Source organism: Macaca nemestrina, chromosome 15 (assembly GCF_043159975.1).
Source record: "Macaca nemestrina isolate mMacNem1 chromosome 15, mMacNem.hap1, whole genome shotgun sequence".
Classification (NCBI taxonomy): domain Eukaryota; kingdom Metazoa; phylum Chordata; class Mammalia; order Primates; family Cercopithecidae; genus Macaca; species Macaca nemestrina.
The window spans coordinates 108,383,689-108,390,003 of NC_092139.1; positions in this window are offsets into that span (position 1 = coordinate 108,383,689).

Sequence of the window (6,315 nt, forward strand, 5' to 3'; positions counted from 1 at the left end):
TTCTTTCTGTTTTCTTTCTTTCTTTCTCTTTTTCTTTCTTTCCTTCCTTCCCTTTCTTTTTTTTTTTTTTTTTTTGAGACGGAGTCTTGCTCTTGTTGCCCAGAGTGGAGCGAAATGGCACAATCTTGGCTCACTGCAACCCCTGCCTCCCAGGTTCAAGTGATTCTCCTGCCTCAGCCTCTTAAGGAGCTGGGATTACAGGCGCCTGCCACCATGCCCAGCTAATTTCTGTATTTTTAGTAGAGACAGGGTTTCACCATGTTGGCCAGCCTGGTCTCAAATGCCTGACCTCAGGTGATCCACTCCCCTCGGCCTCCCAAAGTGCTGGGATTACAGGCGTGAGCCACCATGCCCCACCTCAATCAGCGTTTTCAAGGTTAAATGCCCTGGAAGCAGCCAGTCAAAATGACTTAAAAGCTGAGCAGGTTTAAGAGGCTTGCTCGCCGGGCGCGGTGGCTCACGCCTGTAATCCCAGCACTTTGGGAGGCCGAGGCGGGCGGATCACAAGGTCAGGAGATCGAGACCACGGTGAAACCCCGTCTCTACTAAAAATACAAAAAATTAGCCGGGCGTGGTGGCTGGCGGGCGCCTGTAGTCCCAGCTACTCAGGAGGCTGAGGCAGGAGAATGGCGTAAACCCAGGAGGCGGAGCTTGCAGTGAGCCGAGATCGCGCCACTGCACTCCAGCCTGGGCGACAGAGCGAGACTCCGTCTCAAAAAAAAAATAAAATAAAAAAAGAGGCTTGCTCAAGCAAGCTCACTGGGCCCTTGAACTTTGGTGGTGGTGTTTTTTTTTTTTTTTAATTTTAATTTTTTGTAGAGACAGGGCCTTATTATGTTGCCCAGGCTGGTCTTGAACTCCTGGCCTCAAGTGATCCTCCCACCTCTGCCTCCTGAAATTCTGGAATGACAGGCATGAGCCACAGCACCTGGTCAGAACTTTGGCATTCTTAAATATCTAGAAAAGCTTTTCTCATAAAGGAAACAGAACAGTTTCCTTGGGGGCGTGGCCTACCTGGCACCTCAGGGGAGTATCAGAAAAGGCAGCCCGGGCTGCTGTGGCCCATCACATCGGTGTCATAGTCCACCCACCACGGGACAGGGCTCGGCCAGGTCTGCACCTGTTGGGGGCACATGCTCTCTCAGTGACGGTTGGCCACCGACAGAAATGGTGCACTGACCTCAGTAAAAGAATGCCAAACTCTGTCTTTCTTTCTCAAGTAATGTGGAGGAAAGGGAGCTCCTGCTAGGTGCAGAAGAAAGAAGAAAACCCGTTCTTGGCAGCAGGGGAATCAGGTTGCCACAGCAACGAGCTTCTTCCAAGTCCACTCATTATGTGGCTTTTGAATTAGACTTGCTCCTGTGAGTACATCTCGCTGCACTGTTTCTCTTGCCTTTGGCCAGCTCATTTCCTGAGCTTTTCCCGGGGAAGTCACCACAGAGGGGAGTCACTGATCCCTCCTTTCAAGGCTTGGTCCTGCTTGTCCCTGGGATGACACAATATTTACTTGTTGGTTTACACTGGGAAGAACCTGATCGCCGTACAGAACGAAGAGCCCCTTCCTCCTCTGTGGGTGGGAGCGTGGACTGGTACAACTTATTTGAGCAGCAATTTGGCCCCATACAATTTGGCATAGCCTTTGATCTCACGGTTCTGGGGCTTAACCCTGGCATGACAGCATTTTTGTATAACAACAACAAAAAGCTGGAAACGACCTTCACATCACTGATGGGAGATGGGTTAAATATCAGCTAAGCCACTAGACAGCTGAAGGAATGATGAGCTAGAGCTTATGCACCCGTATGGAAAGATGTACTGTTAAGTTAAAAAAAGCAAGTTGTTCAAACTCATAGAAATGGAATGGAGAAGGGTGGCTGCCAGGGGCTGGGGGAAGGGAAGAAAGAGGGGTTGTTTAATGGTTATAGAGTTTCAGCTTTGCATGATGAAAAAGTTATGGAAATTGGTTGTACAACAATGTGAATATAACTACTGAATTCTAAACTTAAAAATGATTAAGGCCAGGTGCGGTGGCTCACGCCTGTAATCCCAGCACTTTGGGAGGCCGAGGCGGGAGGATCACGAGGTCGGGAGATCAAGACCATCCTGGCCAACATGATGAAACCCCCGTCTCTACTAAAAATACAAAAATTAGCTGGGTGTGGTGGCACGCGCCTGTAGTCCCAGCAACTTGGGAGGCTGAGGCAGGAGAATTGCTTGAACCCAGGAGGCAGAAGTGGAGGTTGCAGTGAGCCCAGATTGCACCACTGCACTCCAGTCAGGGACAGAGCAAGACTCTGTCTCAAAAAAAAAAAAAAAAAATTAAGATGGTAACTTTGTTATATGTTCTTTACCACACAAAAAAAGTCAAGTTGCAGAATGGAATTAATACTTATCGTATTTGTGTGTGTGTGTTTTAAAAGGGTAAAAACGATTTTCTTGAGGAGACAAAATAAGCTGTTATCAGTGCTTACCTTTGCAGTTGGGGGGCATTAAAGGGGAAAATATGTTACTTTTCATTTTATTCCCTTCTAGAGAGGCTGAGGGAGGAGAATCACTTGAGCCCAGGAGGCAGAGGTTGGAGCGAGCCGAGATCGTGCCATTGCACTCCAGCCTGGGTGAGAAGAGCAAGACTCCATCTCTAAAAAAATAAAAATAGAATCACCATATGATCCAGCAATTCCACTTCTGAAAGCAGAGACTTGAACAGATATTTGTACACTCATGTTCATAGCAGCATTATTCACAACAACGGAAACATAGAAGGAACCCAAGCATCCATGAACAGACGTGGATAAATGCAGTACAGTGTATACACTGGAATATTATTCAGCCTTCAAAGAGAAAGAAATTCTGACACACACAATGTAGGTAAACCTTGAGGACATTATCTAAATGAAATAAACCAGTCAGAAAAGGACACATAGCTCATGATTCCACTTACATGAGGGACTTAGAGTAGTCAAGTTCATTGAGACAGAAACAGAATGGTGGTTACCGCAGGCTAGGGGTGGGAGGCAGTGGGAAGTGATTGTTTAATGGGTGTAGAGTTTCCGTTTGGGAAGGTGAAAAAAGTTCTAGAGATGGATGGTAGTGATAATGGCACAACAATATGAATGTACTTTAAAGCCACTGAACTATATATTTTAAAATGATTAAAATGGTAAATTTCAGGTTTTATATATTTTATCACAATTTTTAAAATCTGTTCACGGTTTATCTTTGGCCATCATTCCTGCCTGTTAAGGCCTTTAGGATCTGGGAGATGCACCCCAAACCCTATTCCAGTACCAGAGTCCCCTGCATGATCCTTTCCTCCCATTTTTTTTCTATTTATCTATTTATTTTTTAGTTTTTTGAGACACAGCCTCGCTCTGTCACCCAGGCTGGAGTGCAGTGGTGCAATCACTGCCACCTCTGCCTCCCAGATTCAAGTGATTCTCCTGCCTCAGCCTCCTGCATAGCTGGGATTACAGGCGTGCGCCACCACGCCTGGCTAATTTTCGCATTTTTAGTAGAGATGGGATTTCGCCATGTTGGCCAGGCTGGTCTCGAACTCCTGACCTCAGATGATCCACCCACCTCGGCCTCCCAGAGTGCTGGGATTACAGGCATGAGCCACTATGCCCTGCTGCTTTTCTTTTTCTTTTCCTTTTTTTTTTTTTTTTTTTTTTTTTTGCTGGGAACCCTTTCTCAATAAATCCCTTGCACAAAGATCTCTGACTCAGGTTCTGCTTCTATGCGGCTGACGACGACACGTCATTTGCTTTCTTTCTTTATAAAATCATGGGGTGTAAAGGGTCCCTCCAGGCAGGAGTCTGGCTTCCTCCTGGGTAGGAGTCTGCGCCATTTTTGAAGCTTTCCAAGCAGCATCCCCCTTCTCCACATCACCGTGGACAACTATCTTACCATGTGCGCAGGAGGGCTCCAGAGGACACGTGAACATGGATGTTGCGATCCCAGCTTCCCAAGTAGCTCTGGCCATGTCATGTCTGCAGGGCGACATCAATGGGAAAACCACAGGTTCGGCAGGCCAAAGTCTGAATCCCACCTGTATTTGTTTTCCAGGGCTGCAGTAACAACGTGTCACAAACTGGGTTACTTAAAATGATAGAAACGTGTTGCCAGGCCGGGCGCGGTGGCTCAAGCCTGTAATCCCAGCACTTTGGGAGGCCGAGGCGGGTGGATCACAAGGTCAGGAGATCGAGACTATCCTGGCTAACATGGTGAAACCCCGTCTCTACTAAAAATACAAAAAACTAGCCGGGCGTGGTGGCGGGCGCCTGTAGTCTCAGCTACTTGGGAGGCTGAGGCGGGAGAATGGCGTGAACCCGGGAGGCGGAGCTTGCAGTGAGCCGAGATCAGGCCACTGCACTCCAGCCTGGGAGACACAGCGAGACTCCGTCTCAAAAAAAAAAAAAAAAAAAAAAAAAAGAAACGTGTTGCCTCACAGTTCTGGAGGCTGGAAGTCCAAAATGAAGGTGTTGGCAGTGTCATGCTCTCCCCAAAGCCTGTAGGTAAGGAAGATCCTGCCTTCAATCTTCCAGCTTCTGGTGTTTGCCAGGGATTCTGGCTTCCCTAGCGAGTAGGAATTGCATCGCTGCTATCTGCCTCCATTGTCACATAGCTATCTGCCCCGGTGTGTCTCCTCTCTTCTTCCTTCCTCCTCCTCCTCCTTCTCCTTCTAGACAGGGTCTCACTCTGTCACCCAGGCTGGAGTGCAGCAATGCGATCAAGGCTCACTGCAGCCTCCACTTCCCAGATTTAAGTGATCCTCCCACCTCAGCCTCTCAAGTAGCTGGGACTACAGAAGTATGCCACCACACTTAACTTAAAATTTTTTGTAGAGACAGGATCTCACTACATTGCCCAGACTTGTCTCGAGCTCCTGGGCTCAAGCAGTCCTCCCACCTTGGCCTCCAAAAGTGCTGGGAGTACAGATGCAAGCCACTGCCTGGCCCCTTACTTTTTTTTTTTTTTTTTTTTTTGAGATGGAGTTTTGCCCTTGTTGCCCTGGCTGGAGTGCAGTGGCATGATCTAAGCTCACCGTAACCTGTGCCTCCTGGGTTCAGACAATTCTCCTGCCTCAGCCTCACAAGTAGCTGGGATTACAGGCATGCACCACCATACCAAGCTAATTTTTTTTTTTTTTTGTATTTAGTAGAGATGAGGTTTCACTATGTTGGTCAGGCTGGTCTCAAACTCCTAACCTCAGGTGATCCACCTGCCTTGGCCTTCCAAAGTGCTGGGATTACAGGCACATGCCACCGTGCCCGGCTGGCCCCCCACTTCTTATAAGGACACCAATCATCTTTGATTAAAGGCTCCACTCACTCCAGTATGATCTCATCTTAACTAACTGCGTCTGTAATGACCCAGTTTCCAAATAAGGTTATAGTCTGAGACTTCAGCATAGCTTTTTTGGGGGACGGAATTCAACCCATATCAGCATCTCTGCCATTAGTTAGCAGTGGGATGCCTCAAGTCATGTAACCTCTGCTTCAGTTTTTTCAGCTGTAGGAATGAGAATACCAAGGTGATACGGCTAGGGAGTGGAACATGTGGGATCGTGAACTTTCTGCTGTGGTACCTGGCCCAGGGAGCTAGATGCACATCAACAGCGATGCTCTCCTTAGCAGCATTCTCCTGGGTGCCCAAAGGCTATCATTACAGCCCCCTCATCCTTCCCCCACCCCACCAAGCTTCCCCCACACTCACTGCTCTGTAGGAGAGCTTAGCTCTTCCCTAGAAACTAGTTTGTATTAATAAAAGACGGCCGGGCGCGGTGGCTCAAGCCTGTAATCCCAGACTCCTTTGGGAGGCCGAGACGGGCAGATCACGAGGTCAGGAGATCGAGACCATCCTGGCTAACACGGTGAAACCCCATCTCTACTAAAAAATACAAAAAAAAAAAACTAGCCGCGCAAGGTGGCGGGCGCCTGTAGCCCCAGCTACTCAGGAGGCTGAGGCAGGAGAATGGCATAAACCCGGGAGGCGGAGCTTGCAGTGAGCTGAGATCCGGCCACTGCACTCCAGCCTGGGCGACAGAGCGAGACTCCGTCATAAATAAACAAACAAACAAACAAACAAACAACCAGAGCCTTTCAGAAGGTTAGGCTTAAGTGTCCATTATTTAAGTACCACTGCCTGTGACGACTCTATGAGGAGTAGGAGTGCTAAGTGCACATTGGGCGGGACAACCCAGGTGAGTCAAACATGCAGAAAAGGCTCAGCACACAGCCCTTTCTGACCTCACAGTGACTTTGCACTAAGTGCCCATCAATCTTCCCGAGGCAATTTCCTGTTGCCAGAACAGAG